The sequence below is a fragment of the Diadema setosum genome, chromosome 11 (genome assembly GCF_964275005.1).
Source record: "Diadema setosum chromosome 11, eeDiaSeto1, whole genome shotgun sequence".
Classification (NCBI taxonomy): Eukaryota; Metazoa; Echinodermata; class Echinoidea; order Diadematoida; family Diadematidae; genus Diadema; species Diadema setosum.
This window is the reverse complement of record NC_092695.1, coordinates 29,015,618-29,035,968: the sequence shown is the minus strand read 5'-3', so window position 1 is coordinate 29,035,968 and position 20,351 is coordinate 29,015,618.

Here is a 20,351-nt window from a genome sequence, read left to right as displayed (position 1 = left end):
TGAAATTTCTTTTGTTTAATCCGTGGTATAATACGATCGATACATAACTTCACTTTCTTGATGAAAATGTTTCAAGACAAAGTACTTAACCCCATTAGTTTATTCTGGAGTCCAGTCCCTACAGTTAAATATTCGTTCAAAATGCGAAAAGGTGTATTTTCAACCATGTCGACTGCCAGTTTGTAGCTGGGGACGTGGTAATTTCAACTAATGAAATATTGAAGATGCTGTCGATAAGTGATCGAACATTGGATAATGATTGGACATGTCTGATAATGCAAAACCCGTTTTAATATCTCGGAGTAAATTGGTAAAAACGTTATCAATGAGTTTTGTGGATTTATCGGTTATTCTTGTGGGTTTTGCAACAACTGACACTAAGGATGAGGACAAAAATACACCTAAGAACTCTTGAGGTTTCAGTGAAACTAACGAAAGAAGCCTTGGGGAAACTAACGTGGTCAGATAAAAAATGAACAATCAAAATAACTGTACGCGCTTCTGATGTTTAAAAACACACGTCATCATTTCTACACAAATCTATGGGGCTTTTTGTGATTTTAGCCGAATAAGTGTTGAAGGTTTCAATTGATTGGGAGGGTCAGTGATATCACAACCAAATTTAATTTCTTGAGAGTTGTCATTCATCTCTTAAGAAACCGTTTCGTATAATGTAAACAATTATCAAGTTCAGTCACATGAGTTGCAGAATAATTGCAAACGAGGCGCTGAAAGCCATTGTCGTCCAGTGAGATGAATAGCAACGAAAGTAAGAAAAGATTGATGAAAAGAGTGAGGAAAGTGATGCTGGTATTGTAAAAAAGTAGCATAGATAACACCGACATTTGCAATGATTGTAATTCTGTGCATATACCATCCCTCATTTTGATTATTATTCTATTTGTATATTTTGCTGCAGAACTACTGACCTCTCACTTTTTGAGACTTCTAAATTTCGTGAATGCTATCTCCCTTGCCATATTCCATCATCCTGGTCATGACAGACCGCATGTTTACTATGAAGATGACTTCCAAAGATACAGAAATGACATCCTGTGCCAATATCAAATATTTTTGCGATGTATATCAAATCCAGCGGGCCTGTTAATTCATGTGAATTTACAGTTGTTTTCTTGACGTGCATTTTCACGGGTAGGTCTAAGTCAAACACTGCTTATCAACAGTCTACAAAATGACAATCCATTGACAGCTACCAACAACAGTTAACATGCAACGGGGGTAGAATTATGAATTTTCCTGTGATTGTCTGCTCATAAGACTTGTCAAGTCAATGCCAGGTGTAAGCAAGAATAGGTGGTGCAGTAAAAGCGAATATCATGCCTCCCCTTCATTGGTGACGTCACATGAAATGAGCTTTGACGGTCCATTTTAATGATGGATGAAAGTCGCCAGCCAATCAATAGTGACTTTGCAGAAAATGGCACAGAAATTATCCGCGACTGTGATTATGCGAGTGATAGCCATTTGCATGCACATGCATTTAAGAAAGATCTAAACTAGTAAATACTTCATTCTGCTTTCCCGCATATCTATCCTCCTGTCCGTTGCTATAAATTTTTGCCAAATCTGATCCACCAGAATACACCGGTGTCTGTTCTGACGTTTGTGCTGAAATGAATTGAAATACACAGTGCTGGATGATCAGTCAACATTAGATTCTTCAGAATGTTACTTCGAAGTCTTTGAATATTGGACTAATGGAATATTGGAATATTGTGACGAAGAATTTATTATAATGGGATAATTCTAGGTGACTTTGAGGTGCGGTTCGTCAAAAGTAGATGTATTTTTTACTTTGACTTGGGGTTTCCAGAAAGCATCTATCTTTCGAAAGAATTTGCCTTTTTCGATTCAACATGGCAAATGTCACAGAGTTAGAATGGACCCCAATGTGTTCATATCTGTCATTGAACATCGCTCTATCCGTAGCTTCAAATTCACTGCTTTTGGCAGTCATTCGTCAACAGGTGCAACAGCATATAACGACCAAGCTCTTCTATCTGGCATATACATGTTTCAATATGTCGTTCGGAGTTTGCTGGTGCATTTATTCTATCGTGTGGTTTTTGGCTGACTACGATCCTACATGGTGTAAAGTGATAGCAATGGTGTTCCCTGCACTGAGCCGAATCATACTTTGTTTGGTGTCATCGTGTATTTGCGCTATCAGCATCAATTTATTCATGATGGTGAGTCGACCACTTCGATATCACATTATTGTAACAACTAGGAGAGTTAAGATCGCTGCTGCGATATGCATTACGTTAACACTTATCTTCTATATGCCTTTCTTACCTTTTTCAAACTCTCCTATCACCCATACCTTTTACTGCCTATGCGTGGTAGATAATTGTCCCTTTCCAGCATGGATCAATATCGCGAGGAAAGTAACCTTGGTCTTGCCTCCTTTAATCAACCTGACCCTCTCTACGACTTTGAATATATTATCGCTGAGGGTTGCACGAAAAAGCATGAAATTCGGTTCTGACATCAGCTCAGCTAGTTCCGAGAGCATCTGTAATGTTGAAAATTCGCATCAAGCCGACAAGAGTAAAGGTAATCCATCCAAATTCCCAAAGAATCAGGGCCTTGTTAAAAGAGGGTCAGGTGCAGAAAACGTCCTCCGACGCGTGACGACGCGCCACAGATCTCGGGGCATGAGGGGGATCGTGACCATCCTCCTACTTGCGGGAATGTCCTTTGCCAGCTTAACACCGTTTGTAGTGTCCATGTCCTGGCCGGAGAGTAACTTGAATTACGTCATCATGGACATTGGTCTGACATCCAACATTTGGATACAGCCGCTGGTTTACATCGTAACCTGCAGCGAGGCAAAACGCATATGCATTTCTTTTCTTCGTAACATTGTCGGAAAGCAAAGATAATGGCGATTGAGAATTCCTTTCATCAAAGCATAACTCTAAAGGATCAACTCTATCCCTTTTGTAGGAGGTTATTAGCATATTTTAAGTATGGATTTTTTCGTAATAACTATCTTGTAAACATCCATGAATGATCGTAGTCATTGACAGGATGAGCGGGTCTTGTTGTGCGGAGTATTACACCCACAATCAAGGCTCCTACAGTTAACCTCATGCTGTGGACGAACAATAAATTTCTTCAGGTGAATACATCTTTACGAATGTGATTGTAAGAGCAAACATATAATAATGGTCCTCGTTCCAACGTCTGTTGTATGCAGATTCAAAAAGACTCGGCTCAAGATAGGGCCACACAAAGGACACGACTTACATATGGACTGAGACAAGGGTGTTTAAACCCTCTTATGAATCAGTATAAGCATGATAATCATCATTCTGTTCAGACCTTTACCGCGCATTGAAGTTAGCATTGCATTTGACATTCGATTTAAACCAACATCATATTTTAGTGCTACGAGTGATTTATTTTTACCTCGTGTAAATAATCTGCAAGGGTAGGCCCTAAGGGGAACGAAGACCATTGTGCGTAACGCTTGAATACCTCTGTAGCAATGTACATTATGTTCCATAACAACAAATTGTAATCATGTCTATTATGTGTTACGTTTGGTTTGTATTATATCATTGATCTGAAAGACAACGAACGTTGAACCTGGTATTGTTGTCTGTGGTATCATCTAATGCATTGGTTATTAAGACTTTCACCATTTTTTATTATTACACCGATATCACTGTTTCGTCTAATCATTGTATTGAACATCATATCAGTGGTACTCGTTATAGATCTTTTTGTAAAGTCAATTACACCGCTTGATATCGTGATGAAGAACGTGTCAGCGAATGCAATGGTTGTCATCGTCTTTCTATGCAAGAAACAGAATGGAGGAATGAGTTTAGGTGACATTTTAGTTTCAGAAACTTCAATGATATTAATTCTTGAATGGAGACAGCATAACCTTGCATAAAGATGCCATGTTAACTTTACCTTTTGCATTCATGCTAGGGCAAAATTGATAAGTCATGTGCACAGACATGAAGATTTCTGTGTATACGATTCTAGAATTATTGGTGTTAACGTGTGTTAGAGACTATAGTCCAAAAAAAGGATCAGACGCCTGGTAGTTTTACTATCACTGAATGCTATCAAATTTTTGTTTTGTGATGTCAGAAATGTATTTGTCATATGACCTGTGAAAAAGCACGATGTTTTTCGATCTGATCAATAAAATCCAGAAATACAAAAAAAAAAAAAAATTCAAAAATTCGCACAAGAGTGGTTTAACTGCAGCGCAATTGCGGAAAACGATTAGGCCCCCCTTCCTGTATTCCACCCCTTTAAGAAATAATTATGTTTAGACCGTCTTCAACACAAAGCGGATACATGGAATAATATTTTTCTTCATTTGATGTACATGACTATTTATGAATGCTTATGAGTAACATTGCCTTTTCTCTCTAAAAAAGTCGAGTGAAAATTTTCACTGTAGAAGGAGTGAATACAAAAAAGAATGAATTTCGAGTGAATTTCGAGTGAATTTTTGGTGAAAATGTTCATTTTCACTCGTTTTAGAGTGACGTCAGGAATCACTCCAAAATCTTCGAGTGATCCCTGAGGTCACTCCAAAATGAGTGAAAATGAACATTTCCACTCGAAATTCACTTCAATTTCACTCTAAATTCACTTTTTTTTTGTATTCACTCCTTCTAGAGTGAAAATTTTCACTCGATCTTTTTTAGAGAGTAGGTATTCCTGAAATATTAACGTTTTTGTATAAATGCATTGTAAGTGAGGCTGCACCATATACGACATTAATTTACATGTTGTATACATGCTCTAGTTGAGATTTTAGATAACGATGTGCATACGTAATGAGTTTAGTAGATCAGGCTGTTACAATCATGAAAATGTGAAATTATGAGTTTAGCTGATCAAATATGTTAAGTATTTGCATAGCGCTGTTTATGTAAAGTACTTGTCTTTTACTTAAAATGCAGTGTTTGCATAATTATGTTGTCATGGAGAAACAATCTACACATTTCAACGAAATGTGTAGATGTTGGGTAGATATTGCCAACAAGTTGAAGATGATGTGTACTAATTTAAATTCTAAATGTTCCAAATGCACTTTGTATCAATTCAATTTTTTGTTGTACAAAATAAAGAGTCACGTAATTCTCTTTTCTAATTCGCGTCAAAGTTTTTGATCACTTTCTAATATATAAATACAAATGTTATAGTGATTTGGTAGTACAATGTTTTATTGAAATCATTAGTGTTCTACGACGAGACAATGTAAGTTGCATTTTACGTTATTACACCATTAACTTCTCTTTCTATCTGCCACTATATCAGGCAATAAAAAAACAAAACATGATTTACTGAAAACAGCTCTTCTTTCAAATAATTCCTAGATTCCATCTCGTTAAACTGTTGCAATGTTATACTTCTTTTTTTCCCGGTAGTTCAATACACATTTGATAGTATAACAAGAAAAACAAATTTACTGAAAAAATAAAAAGAATAATAAGAAATAACAAAAATAACAACAGAAATTTATACAAAACAGGCTTTTTATTTGTTCAAACCATGTAAGTTTATACATGAGGATCTTCTTTGCTTTTCATTGCAAGCTGTGTGTCCTTTCGAAGTTCAAGAAAACAAAATATAGACAGAATATGTTAAATGGATGCGTCTAAAGAGATAACTAAAATACTATTGTCTTCGAAACTTATTTTTGATCGCAGTAAAGTGTAAGGCAGTACACGGCTGAATTCATACTTTATCATCTTCTGCTGAGAGCGATATCATTCAGAGCTGTCATTAATGCAATGAATGAATGATATGTTTTGAGTCATTACAACATGATAACTATACATTGGTTTTGAAATCAAATGACATGAATTGTGATCATATTATATTTTGTGTTGCTCGTCGTTGTGTTTTTCTTCTGTAATATTTTGACATAAAATATTATGTCAACTTCAATTACAACATGATGATATCAGTTTCATGACAATGATTCTTTTTTGAATGTTTTGTGCAAGGCATTTGTTTTTAGTGCTGGATAGATTTTATGTGTGATCCAAACAAAATAACCTCGAAGGGAAACCAGCTTTGAATATATCATTTGGTTGCAGGTAAGGACGTGTATTTGCATGTGTATTTGTATTTGCAGCTCAAGTGGTAACATTGACTATCTGGCAATGATATGAGGGTCAGTTGCCATTTCGCCGTCAATCCTTGCCATTAGTGCCCTATTCAAGTTTACGATTCCGTAAGAAATTGATTGACACCACATCAACGAGGTAATAATCATTTCCATTATAGCGAACACCCTTGACAAGTTGAGTGCTTCAACGAAACAGCGAATAATTACGTGAAGAGAGAGAGAGAGAGAGAGATACAAGAGTTTTACCGACAAATCTCTGATTGTGCATATTCAGGTATCATGATTACATTGTGTTTGTCCTATATACACCATTATCGTAGAAGTTTTAATAAAATGTGTGATAGGCATCGTTTGAGTTTCAGAGCCGCCTAGTATGTTATTTCGTGACACGCAACACAGGCTGACAATCATATATTTTTTTTTACTTCGAAATGGAATATGCTTTGTAAGTTTAACACACGCACACACATACGCAAATACACACTTACTTTACTTCCGGCGTTAAACCTATATAACTGTCTCTGTATAAAGTTATATGAATAGTACATTACCTTTAATGCATTTTACGTACTGCGTTAGACTATATACGCACGACAAATACATAATTATGCCAAATGCAGTGTTCTTTCACCGAGGCTGAAGAGAACATTATTTCTTTTAAGGTGGTGAACAACATTTGTTGTTCACCACCTTAATAATAATAATAAGAATTATTATCCATACAGAGGATTTTTAGAGCCCAAATACAAGTGTTATTTTGTCGACGCACCTCATAACCTCCGACCCACTTAGAAAGTTTGTTGAACTCGACCAATATCTTTTGCCGAGGCGACCAATATTTAAAATATTGGACGGCAAGAGGGGGATTCCCCAAAGTTTTTATAAACTGCACCGTGATTGGCTGAGATATATACGAGATGACCTGAAATATAAAGTATAAACGTCTCTGATCGGTCAATCACGAATTAACTAAAATATCGTTTCTTCTAAAATTCTGTGTTTATACAAACATGTCATATATCAATTAGTTGAAATTGTTTTGCATACAATTTTTCAAAATATCACTTTCATACCAGGAAATCAAATTTAGGTGTATAATGAAAACAAGTTGCATTTTTTTTTTTGTGTGTGTGTGCAGGCGACGATTGATCAGTTCAGCGCTACTGCTAGATAGCCCGCGCGCGATATACAAATTTTTATACATGTACATGTAGCCGGTCGCCGCCGCCGCTTGCATTTGCATGCGTGTTACGTTATGTGTTACTAAGTACAGTAGGACTACAGTACTAGTAATTCGATCTTTTACGATCTACGGTAGATGTGACGTGAATTGCGTCTCGGATCTCGGATACAAGAACATCTAATTCTGGTCTAAATTAGCTAGATCTCGGCCGAACAGTAACATGACGGCTACCATGGATACATAGATCATTGTTTTATCAGGGAATGAAGTAGATTAACTTGCACTGAAGAATGTGCCATACCCCATGTCAGGATCAAGTACAGTAGGAGACCATACAGCACTCGGAGACCCAAGTAAGTGAAAATATTCTTTGCTAAAATTCTCTGTAGGATAATAATGATAATATTGGATGTCCTATTTTCGATTAATACAAGGAAATATTGAACTCGCTAAACAAAATATTGGACTCGTCTTCGACTAGTCCAATATTTGTGCATAGCTCGTCCAATATTTCCTTGTATTAATCTCAAGGCCATCCAATATTATACAAGTATCATTCGCGACAACCACAACGAAATCAAAGAAGTCATGTGGTCCCTATTTGACCAGTCACAAATCTTGTATACATACACTGTTGACTATATACATATATATATATGTATATATAGTGTACATATATATATTTATATATATATACTAATATATATATATATATATATATATATATATATATACTCATATATACATATATATATTATATACGTATGTATATTATATATATATATATATATATGTATGTATAAAGAGATTGATATGAGGGTAACATTATGATGAAGATGATGATGATGATGATGATGATATGTGTGTGTGTGTGTGTGTGTGTTAGGGTTTTTGTTTGTTTGGCTTTACCGACATAATGCAAATACAAAGAATATTATGCTTATACACGTTAAATACTGGTAGGCCTATGTGTGCAACCATTCACTAAACACACACACATACGGGAATGCTTTAAATAGGGCCCACATGCCTAAGGGTAACAGTAAATAACTACCATTGTGGGCCCTGTATCACCCAAAGTGATAACAACGTTAAATGTAATACACCTTAACCCTAGCTGTAATAACAACCCTAAATGTACTACGCTTTAATGATAAATGTAATAACTGACTCAACCCTATACATGTCAACCTTAAATGTGTAGCAACCCCAATACCTGTACGTTTTACCCTAAATGTAATAACCACGCCTGAAATGTAATACTTTTCAACCCTTAATCTAAAACCCTAAATGTAATACAATCACCCATCTTAACCATCATTGTGATAGCGACCCTAAATCCAACACACCTTATTAAACCTAAATGTAATAGCAACCCTAAACTATAATACTTTCTAACGCCTATATGTGATATTCAAGTCAACCTTAAATGTAATACATTTTAACCCTTAATGTAATAACCGAAGACAATCCTTAAATGTAACAACAACCCTACATGTAATACATCTTAACCCGAAATGTTATAACCACTCTAAATGTAATATATCTAAACCCTAAATGTAATACAAAATATCGGATGCATTCCCCCGCGAAGTGTCTGATTACGCAGATTCATGTATCCGAATGTTTTTGATTTATTCTTAAAAAAAAAAAAAAAATATATATATATATATATATATATATACATATCTAATGCGTATACATGCTTTTTTTAGTGAATATAATTTGTCTCTGCTCTCCCAGCATGGGCTGCAATAACTCTCTTTAACCTAGGGACAATGATGGTAAGGTGATAATGTATGTCCACCGTGTTGCTTCTCAGTCTCAATTGAATCATCTTCTTAAATGGGCTATCAGCTGAACCATCTTTACTTTATACATTCCATACACTACTACCTTTCAAAACCTACTCTGTTCGGTCGAAATGTATCCTCATAATTGCTTGTCGTTGGATTGATAGTAACAATTCACAGTCAACAATCTATATCCTTCGATGTCTTTGTCAAGAAAAATGCAGGGTAATTACACAAACATATAGGTCCATATCTTCTGTAAGAGTATATCTAAATCAATGTCATCATTAATATCAGTAGCGTTATCAAATAAAATTAGCATCCTAATTCTATCGTTTTGTGTGCTTAAATGATTTCCTTTGGATCGCAAAAAACCCACCTAAAACTAGATCTCAGATAAAGACTCGATGCATCTACAAACCACCACGTACCTCAACTAGGATATAATTGACTGGCATGTCACCGAGTGCAAGCGATTTGATGATTTAGTGGTAGGTAAATACACCGGTAGGCCAACCGTCAAAATCCCTTTTCCTATCTACCTGAACTCTATGAACGTTATGAAGCGAAGGGATGCATCATTCGGAGTAGCATCCATCAGACAGCACGATTATGCTGAAATTTGTGAAGACAACCCAGTTATGAGCGACAAATTATCAATATTGATTTATTTGACTTAGCGTTCCACGCTATGTGTGTTTCTCTGCACATAGACATAATTAACTTCCTTTTATTTCGTTTCTTTAAAGGGGGGGGGGACAGTGATTACAAGGGCAGCACTGAAAGCAACACTGCGAGTACGTGGAATGGAGCATAATGTTCACGTGGTAATTTACAATCATACTTAAAGGCCGTTGTCGAAATTTTCGCTCTGCTGCCACAGGCTATGCGTCTCTTGAATATGCATTTCTTCGAGATAAAGTTATGAGTTCAAAAATAGTGTATGTAGTCAAACTGATCTTATATTTCAAAAACATGTAGTATCGTACTCAACCCCCCCCCCCCAAAAAAAAAGCAATATAGAGAAACATGAAAATGCTATGAAAAACTATAGTAAAACACAAATTTAACTTTTACCCTAACTCATATACCCCTTTCATAAACTCAATTATGCGGATAATATCCGCACAATTTGGTCGTAAAATCGGAGCGGGCAAGAATTATCCCCCCCCCCCTTTTTTTTTTGACGCTTCTATTATCCGCATAATAGCAGCATCGGGACCAGATTTGGAATTTGTGAACGCAAATCCAAAGTTATGCGGATAATTGCCGGGGTGCGGTCAAAAGATCACCTGTCTTTCCCGCAGGAGGGACGTGTGCGGTCACTATGACGATTATCCGCCTTTTTCCGGACGGGCGCTCGTACAAAAAAATGGGGATAATTTTCAGAGTTTGTGAACGCATTTTTTATTGAAATGTCCGCATCTTAGGCGGATAATTGGAGGATGAGTTTATGAAAAGGGTGATAGAGTGTGACTGTCAGAGAACATAACCAGAGATACCAGGATTTGATTGGTTGTTTCTCTGAAAGGTATCAATCACCGTGAAGGTGATAATACTATTTCACGTTCACTTCAATTGACTCTGATGGATTCGGGTAAATTGACAGAAGTATAATGGTAGTGGTTCCATCAAAAGCGGAATTGGAATAGAAATGTGATGAACATTGAGGTACTAAGGATCACATGCTTCGAGGACAGAAAGACAAAACACACACACACACACACACGCACACTCACACACACAGAAATAAACAACAATCATGATCGATTTCTTTGTGTATCCTTCATTTCTGTTGAGATATTATAGGCACCATTTTGTATGATCACCAGTCAAATGCTGCAATAACAAGGGGCAGAATTGTTTAGGTACAACCTTTCCGTATCTACATATAAGGGTGATCCGATAAGACTTAACTGTAATTTGCATCCCTGTGACAGAATCCACTTGGCCACTTAGTCAAGAATCGTCTGCCAGTACCTGCGACTTTTTTTATATTCCAAATTTAGTCTTTGTTGATGGGTGTCATAGCATTAGTTTTGTATAAGTTTTCATTTTGAGAATGTTGACGCGTTATCGAGCTGTCGGCTATTTTCAAATCCTTTGATTAATTTTGACATTGAGATGACTATCACTAAAGCTAATATCATAGCGCATGGAGATAACAATCGAAAACCCATTAAAAAAAAGCTGCTGGAGATGTCATCAACAATTATTAACCTTGATGCGAAAAAATCGGGATGGCTTTTCATGGTAAACTACTTCACCTTAAAGTTTCCATGATCAATCGTATCACATTCTGGATATTTGGTGTCATACTCTGTTGGTATACACTTGTCATGCAAAGTCACCCTGCCTTTACACAAAACTACCGTTACGTTTATGTGTATTTGCATTTGTTTTAAGTTATTTTCTATGAACGCAGTGATTGACAAGTGATAGGGAAACATAATAACAACAACGTAATGTTTAAGTAAATATATAGTTTCATTAAACTCGAAAAGACTATCACTACGTTTATACATTGCGAAGGGACAATTCCTATTAAATGTTAATGTCATTGATGTTCACTTTACACCTAACACCACTCTAAGTATACATTCTCTCAGAATAGATATCTCTTCACTCATATATTTCATGACGTCTTTCATTTGTAAACAGTATATTTGGCCGAAACTGTACCGCAAGTCTGTATTCAATGCAGAACATATTATACGCTGATATTGGTTTTCTTTATTGAGCAAATACACAGTTTCAATGTCAGCAAGTGAATTTAATCGCGACTGGCTAATGGGGGAGGGGGGAGGGTAGAAAACTGCATTATCAGGTACACCTTTGTTCTTTAATGAGCAGAATCTCATCACGAAACACGTTTTGATCATAGACTAGACAGTGAGTGATGGTGGTGTACCTTTTTGCTCAATCGCTGAGTAACTTGACAAACTGAAATTATCAATATGATCTCCAATCGAGATTGTAGAGAGACCATTTCCCACAGATTATTTTTAAGTGTCTTCAGCAATATCGGTTCATGACCAATGTGCTTTTCACGTGCTAATGTCAGTAGTATGCTTAGTGCAAGCTTGGAAGGTAGCTTTGCTCCACGAAATATGATTGTGTCCGCAGAAGCATTAAATCCACAAGCAATTACTGGAAAAGCTGAGAAGCATCGAAGTATATATACCCGTCCACAAAACAGCTTGGATAATTTGCAGAGCAGATTCTCATTCGTTATCAGCTTGTCAACCAATCGACTGGTGCCGCGTGGGCCTATCAGCGATCACGTGATATTGCAAACGAAATGATTGAAAGCACATCAAAATTCCTCGCCAACATTTTCGGCATTAATAAAACTGCAAAATGTTAAATGCCTCTACGGGGATTGTTCATTCTTCGACAAGAGAGTGTGGGTATAAGGGTTTCTTTTCCACTCTGTGACGACAACAACGACAAAGAAAAGGAGAGGAAGACAAGTCAGTGAGCAAAAGAACGAGTTTGATGTTTTGGAATATGACGGACAACTTCTGATTCACCGTCGATTAGAGAACATATTGCTATCGTGATGCGCAGCTGTAATCACTTCTATCGGTAACGTTCGTAAAGATGTGTCGCAATATTTTCATAAATGGGGATAATTCCTTCGAGTAATTCATTTCACTTCAGATGGAAATACAAACTATTGCGCTATCGCCTTGATACTCTTCAACATGGTGGCCCAGGGGAATTCCTGTCGCAAGGCATAATTATGATAGGAGTATTTGACTACCTTAAATGTGAGGCCAAGTAAAACTGAGAGGGACAAAGCTGAATGAAAATGGCCAACATGACCAGCCCACGATGGACTCTTTTCTGCACGTCGCAGACTATTAACATGGCTTTGTCGCTATCATCAAACACAATTTTCCTTGCCATCATCCAGCAGCAAGTATTGCTGCAAGATATAACGAAGCTGCTCTACCAGGCTTTCGGGATACTGAATCTGCTTCATGGCCTATTTTACAGCCTCTATTCGATCTTGTGGAACGTGGCAAGCGCCAACACCGTTCTCTGTGCACTCATCGCTAAAGTGTTTCCTGTCCCGTATAGAGTTACGAACTGCCTTGTTTTGTCTTGCGTTTGTGGCATCAGCATCAATATGTACGTCATGGTTTGTCGTCCCCTCCACTACTACAGTATAATTACAATGAAACGCATCAGAGGTGCAGCTCTTATCATAATGATACTCATGATTATATTCTACTCCCCCTTTTTCCCGATTCCGACTTTGCCATTTTCTCACAACATCGTTTGCCTCTGTGTTCTCCAGTTGGACAAAGACTGCCATTTTCCAAGATGGGTAAATATCTTCAGGAAGTGTTCCTTGATTATTCCCATCATCATCATCTTAGTGGTTTCAACCAGCATCAACATCAAAGTGCTCCGAATAGCGCAGACAAACGCCAGAGCTATTTGCGCCGAAAACATCGCAACGCAAACAGAAGGAGACAATCTCGTGCACGGTACCCCACAAGAGATGCCCTCGGAAATGGATCGAGATGGAGCGCAGCCTTCGAGGAGAAGAACACTTCGTAGTCGTAGCTTTCATCACGGTTTTCGTCGCACTAAAGGTATCGGGACCATCTTCCTGATCACAATCCTGTCTTTCCTGTGTTGGGTCCCCTATATGGTCTCTGCAGCATGGGAGGAGGGCGTGATAGTATACTACGTCATGGACACGGCGATCGTAGCGTGCACATGGCTTCAGCCACTTGCCTACCTAATCAGTAACCGGGAGGCGAAGGGGATAGCTGTCAGCTGTTTCCGTTGCGTCTACACGGGAACCAGGTGATTTTAGTAACATTGAAGTGCTCCCTATCGAAAATGCATATAGTAATGAAAATTATTATAATTAATGATCATTTGTTGATTGTAGATACTCACTGGATAATGTCTTTAAATATTTCGAAGGCTTGTAAATTCGAAAATGAAATAAGGTTCTTTATTTCGAAGGTTCGTAAATTCGAAAATGAAATAAGGTTATTTATTCCGAATGTGTGTGGTAATCCGAAAATAGATTAAGGTTCGTTGTTCTGAAACATACACATTCCGGATAACTAGATCCTATCAACTATTAATCCGCATATGACATAGGGTTGTTTATCCCAATATTTGCAAGGTTATCCCGAAGGTTCTTTGTCCGAAAACTGAATAAGGTTCATTAATACCGAAGGTTCGTTAATCCTAAAAATTAAGAAAAAAAAAGAGCTAACGGAACTCCGGGATTACAGATCTCATTTCGTTTTCAGAATAACGAAGCATCCGGAAAACGAACTTCATTTCATTTGATGCTATTTTTACTGTTTCTAACTAAAACAGATAATTTACCAGATATCAAATCCATAAAACATATCAACAAACTGCATTTATTTACTAAGAGAAAGAATAGATCAACGAAAGGGATTTGTTCTATAATTGCTGTAACGGACTCTTAGAATGACGGTGTGCGGGGGGGGGGGGGTGGGGGGCCTTAATTATACAGACCTAGTATTAGTCTGAAAACTCCCGTGACAGCTGTCTGAATTTAGTGTATTAGACTTGGTATTTCAAGAAAAGTCCAAAGTGATTGATACATTTTTGCTCAATTTGAATCCCTTTTTGGCCGCTAAAGTCTTTAAATCTGAGAATATGGTGACCTGAAATAAAAGCAAACAAAATAAACTACGTTTAATCGCTGCCCTATCGGGTCCCCAAAAGATAATCGTTTTGGAAGTTTGGCAGCCAGACCAGTTAGGCACCGCTAATGTCGAGCCCTATGATACATAATGTTTGTGGTTATATCAGGTGGCAACGCTATGTAAAATCAAAACAAATATATATAATCTATGGTTTGGCGACAGAATTAAGTCACTTTTCTTGATCCATACTGTGACTTGTCATAACGCCATATTTGCCCAAATAAGATCCATCTTAATTATCTGATTTATGCAATTATCAAGCCAAATGCAAACATAATGCTGCATATTTGTACACGTATTCAGGCTCTGTGAACAAGATGAATGTTTAAGGTACCAAAATATCATGACAATGTTGATAATCAATATTATGCTGGCATGTCGTTGCGTTTCATAATTATCAAAATAATCATTACTGATATTCTAAATAACATTAGATAGAAGATCGGGTAAGGATTGCATAGAGTGATAAAGTCATTGGAAGGTATCACTTAAAGAATAAAAAAACACTGATATACAATAATATTCAATGAAGACTTGGTAATACATAATACTGAAATAATACATAACTACTAGAATCTCATTCTGATGTACTTTTGTCTTAAAGCGGGTTTTTTTTTTCCTATGGTGTCAACGGCCTGAACGAGGAAAAGTCTGTACCTATGCAATACCGATTGAAGAAGCAAAAATGATCAAACTGATAATTTGTATGTCAGTCGTTGTAAAAGATAGCTCTCGTATACGTATCAATTTATTCATTGCATCAGGATGGCATACAGGTTTGTAGACTTAATGTGTAAGAAAACATAAATCTCTCGAAGTGGCTTGGCTTGCCATCGATGCATACGACATAACAGCGCGGAGTCAGTCTGGTTTTTTGTTGTGTGTGTGTGTTAAAAAAGGAATGTGCGAATACGTAATACATGAGATTTATATGGGCTGAGGTTTGTAATATAATTATAACGCACAGCAAACAGTCCAGTTAAAAACTGTTACCATTGGTTACGGAAGGGCATGAAGTAGTCCTCTTATGACGTGTGTAAACACCAACAATGAGTTGATCATTCTTGTTCAAGAGTTGACCACCCGACAAACCTGCGAAAGGCATGCAATAATGTTCATTCTGTTCATTGTTCATTGATTCATGGAGAAAAAGAATGGTGTATCGGGTTTTTTTTTTCCATGCCAGACACGTCTTATCTGTTGTGTCTTTGGTAATGAATTTCATTAGGTAATGAATCATTAAGGCGAAATTCAACGCCATATTACTCAAGTTAGCTTAACCGAGGAGTAGCATAAGAATCAGACTCACAGAACACTAGGGGTTTCTTCAAAATTAATCTAGAATAAGAAAGCAATGTAATTTAAAGTTTTTTGTGTTTTTCACAAATCGTCGTCCTCATGCCAAAAGGGCACTAATAGTGTACAAAGTCTATGGTGTTAAGGCCCTTTTGGCATAAGGCCGACGAAATTAGAAATATCAATCACGACATACTCAAATTGTAGATTTGGTGATGACATCAGCACATAAGTGTTCACTAAGTTTACGTTTTGTCAAACATGAGATAAATAACCATATTAAAATGTCACGACCTGTATATTAAACGTAGTCTTAAAATAACGTAGCAAAGAAAGGGTTGAGAAGGGATCAGGCTGCAGTTGGTGAACTTTCAGCCAAAAGCATGTTTTAAATCACATTTTCATTATAGGTTCCATCGATTTTCTCTATAGCATTCCCTTACTTTGATTGAAACTGACCATCAACCGCTTTGTTTTATGTTTGTATTTTTTCGTGTACAGTATAGCCAAGCTGGATAACGTGTACATTATCATACTTTGTTATACTTCATGTATTTTCCACCGAGAATTTTTTTTCCGCTGAAACCAAGGAGAGAGTTGTGACGGATACTGGAGTATCATCGTCTCCATTTTATATATTTTGCGAAACTTTAAGATTCTATACTTTTTTTTCTCTCTTTTTTTTATATATTTCGATGAGTCGACTAAAACAAGGGTATATATTGCAGTTTAATCTCTCCTCCGCTCTCTTTATTTCCTTTCATGGATGGAACAATTACTCTTATTGATTGATACGTAAGAAACTGTCATTACACCAAGTGGTTTCAATAGGCATATTGATTCTCCTGTCTGTAACCGGATAGGCACATTTCATTTGACTGGTAAAGATCATTCATTCACCATGAAATATTGAACATTAATTTGTATATTACTCAAAGAACGTAATAGATCATTCTTTTTTTCTTCGTTTTCTTTTGATTACCAGAGGGAAGACGAATGGACGGTGAGCAATGTATCATGACATTGATTTCGTTTGGATTTCTCGGCGTCAAATCAGGTGGTAGTTTGGTGTAACAGTGATATCTGTTACTCTCACTCAAATCAGAGTGCCACATCCTTTAGAAATATCTAGAATATCATAACTCATCCAAAATATAGTAAATAAAGTACAGTAACACTTTGTATTAAAGATTATGTTGTTTTATGCCTGATATTCCTCGTGTAAAACGCATTTGGCCAATCACGGCAATGCGAATAAGAGGCATAATTGAGACCGGTTACGTAATGAGTGAAACAATGGAGTCATGTAGGCCTATTAGTTTGTTCGGTTTTTTTTTTTTCATATTTATCTGAGAACTGTAAGCTGATTCGATCCTTTAAAAAGAATGGCCATTCACAGCCTATCATTATCATTATTATTTATTCGACCAGATAAAGAACATACACTACGAACATAGGACAAAAAAAGTGAACATTCCAAAAGGATACACTGTACTGTACATGTAATACAAAATGAAAAATGTAAATATGGCGACAACATGCGCGTCAGTATTGGTCAGGAACGCAAAAGTAAGACATTTACTATTGCCCCCAGGCATGTTAACCCACACATGCTGTCCCCAAGTTGATGAAATATATGCAATTTACAGAATTATTTTACACGTATTTATCATTCATAATACTTCCCAAAATAATTCTGCATATGCCTTGACAGCTCATCTGTAAAAGATCGATGGAAAGTATATCAATCTTGTGATGATCATTTGTAAACTTTCCCCTAAATGATTATAGGAGTGACAGACATATTGCAACAATTCGTGGTTCGTTTATCGTTCATAATACACCCAAAATATGTTTGTATTATACATAAAAAGTATGCCTTGACAGCTCATCTATGAAAGATCGATGGAAAGTACACACTCATTTGTTACAATCATTATAGTCCAGGCTAGGCTCCATAGAAAGTGCACCTAACCTTGTTTTTTAATATATACAATGTTTTTTGATGGTTTCTTGTCAATTCGAGGGTGCTGATTCCAAATCCGATTGATGCCACTCACGTAACCTTGAGCATTTTCGGCAAAATGCAAAAATCCAAAATGGCCGCCAGATGTGCTAATTTGGCCATTATAATCCCAGTTATGTCAATTTTATGACCAATTATTCCATCAAAGTATTTAAAATTTTTGTTCCTTGAGTAATTCTACTTGCACATGCACGAAATTTTTCATTTGAAGAGGTATATTTAATATTTCAAGCTTATTTTCAATTCAAAATGGCCGCCACTCCTATACTCATGTACTATATGAATGGCAAAAAATATGAATAGAAATAGAAGACGAAGTTTCAGTCACATACCTACGCTTTTATCAAGTTTTACATGTGCAATGCAAATCTGATGAGTGCCACTAGCAAAACAAGCAAACAAACAGAAATTTATTTTAGGCTTATTATATTCTTCTTTATACAAAACTTCAAAATGGATCCCACTCATATACCCTTGCACAATATGAACGGCAAAGTGTACATAGAAATAAACAAATTTTCTTTTATTTCTGTCACTCAGGTACGCTGTTTATCAATTTGTGTGCTGATTATAAATCAGAAGGTTGTTAGTAACAAAAACTGTTTTATTTTTTTATGCAAACATCCAAATCTGCTACCTAAATCTGAATTTTTCCCTAGGAATTTGGAAAAGTCCACCAAAGCTTGAATTGACGCCAACATCAAAATTGTTTATCAGGAATCATTACATATTATGAACATTTGATACCTACTTGCCTTGAGATGTTCAACATCATAATATTCACTCTGATTTACTGAATTAAAAGGCTGAATCCTAAATGATAACACAAATGAAATTTCCAATTACCTGTCCTGTTCTACATTATTTAAAAGCGATATTATACAAACTTTTCAGTCCCCTCATCCGAGAAGGAACATGAGGCAGGGGAAAGTGGAAAAAAGGCACCACCTCACTTCCTGTCGTCAAATCTTTGAAATGAAAACAATGCCCAAAAGTTTTTCATGTTAACCCAGATGAATTATATATGGTAGATGAATTTTACCACCGTCTTTTCTTCGGAGTGAATGTGTTTGCGTATAATTATAATGTCAAGGGAGACTCTGAGATCTGTACAGTGCTGCCTCATTCTGAAAGCAGTGTTATAACAACTTCACACTGCTTGTCTTTAATTTTCAGCACTTGCAGATTCAGGATTGCTCTACATGTAGGTAACTAGACCAGCTGTGTTAGGACTCTGAATGATGGCCTCCTTAATGGTGGTTGTAAACTAACTCCACTAGAGCGCTTTTTTACATGGTGACATAACATTCACTTCACGTAGGAAGTTTGCAGATGATCTTGACTTTACGTCTCATAGAAAGCCCTTGGATGACATCAGCCGAGTACTGACCCATCTGAAGACAATAGAGGAGTACTTCACCTTCTGGAGACTTTGCCCCAATCTTCATAAGATTATCATCAGACCCATGCCTTCCATCTTACCAACGCTATGTTCAAGGTAGCCCTCTGTGGCAAGCCTTCCAAGCATAGGCTAAAGAAGTCTGCCCTCCTTCACTGGCACTCGATCACTCTCCCTCACGCTGGAAGGAAAGGATGCAAATGTCACCAGTGCCGTCAACGCATACCCTGACTTTCTAAACACGATAGCATGGGGGCATTTCATGAAGCGTTTTGTCTGACAAATTTGTCTGACAAAGTTGCTCTCAGCCAATCAGATGCAGGAATTTTAGTAGCTTATAACAGTTTGTCAAAAAGAAAAGATCTGACCAAACGCTCCATGAAATGCCCCCTTGAACAACCTGCCATCAATGCGTCTGAAATCCCACAAGCCTAGATTTCCCTCCCGTAAATTGAAAGCTTTGACCCCAAAACAGGTTGGTGGAGATGCTGGTCGGATGTCATCTCTGATACCACCCAAGTTACCTACAACTGTCTCTGGCCTGGCAACAAAGCCATAGGTCTTCAACGTGTGGTGATCAAGCAAGTCTTCATGTCTTTATTCTGTTTCTATGGCAAATAATCGTCATCTGACCCCTGAGGAAGTGCTGAACATCACCAGATGTGGTTGCAAATTAAAGCAATTGCAGGACTAATATATGCATCTGTAGCCTGAGAATTCTGCAAATTTGGGGCTGATGTCGCCTTCTGCCAAATATCCAATTAAAGGGTTCTTTAAAGACAATAAAAATAAAAGTTTTAGTTTTAA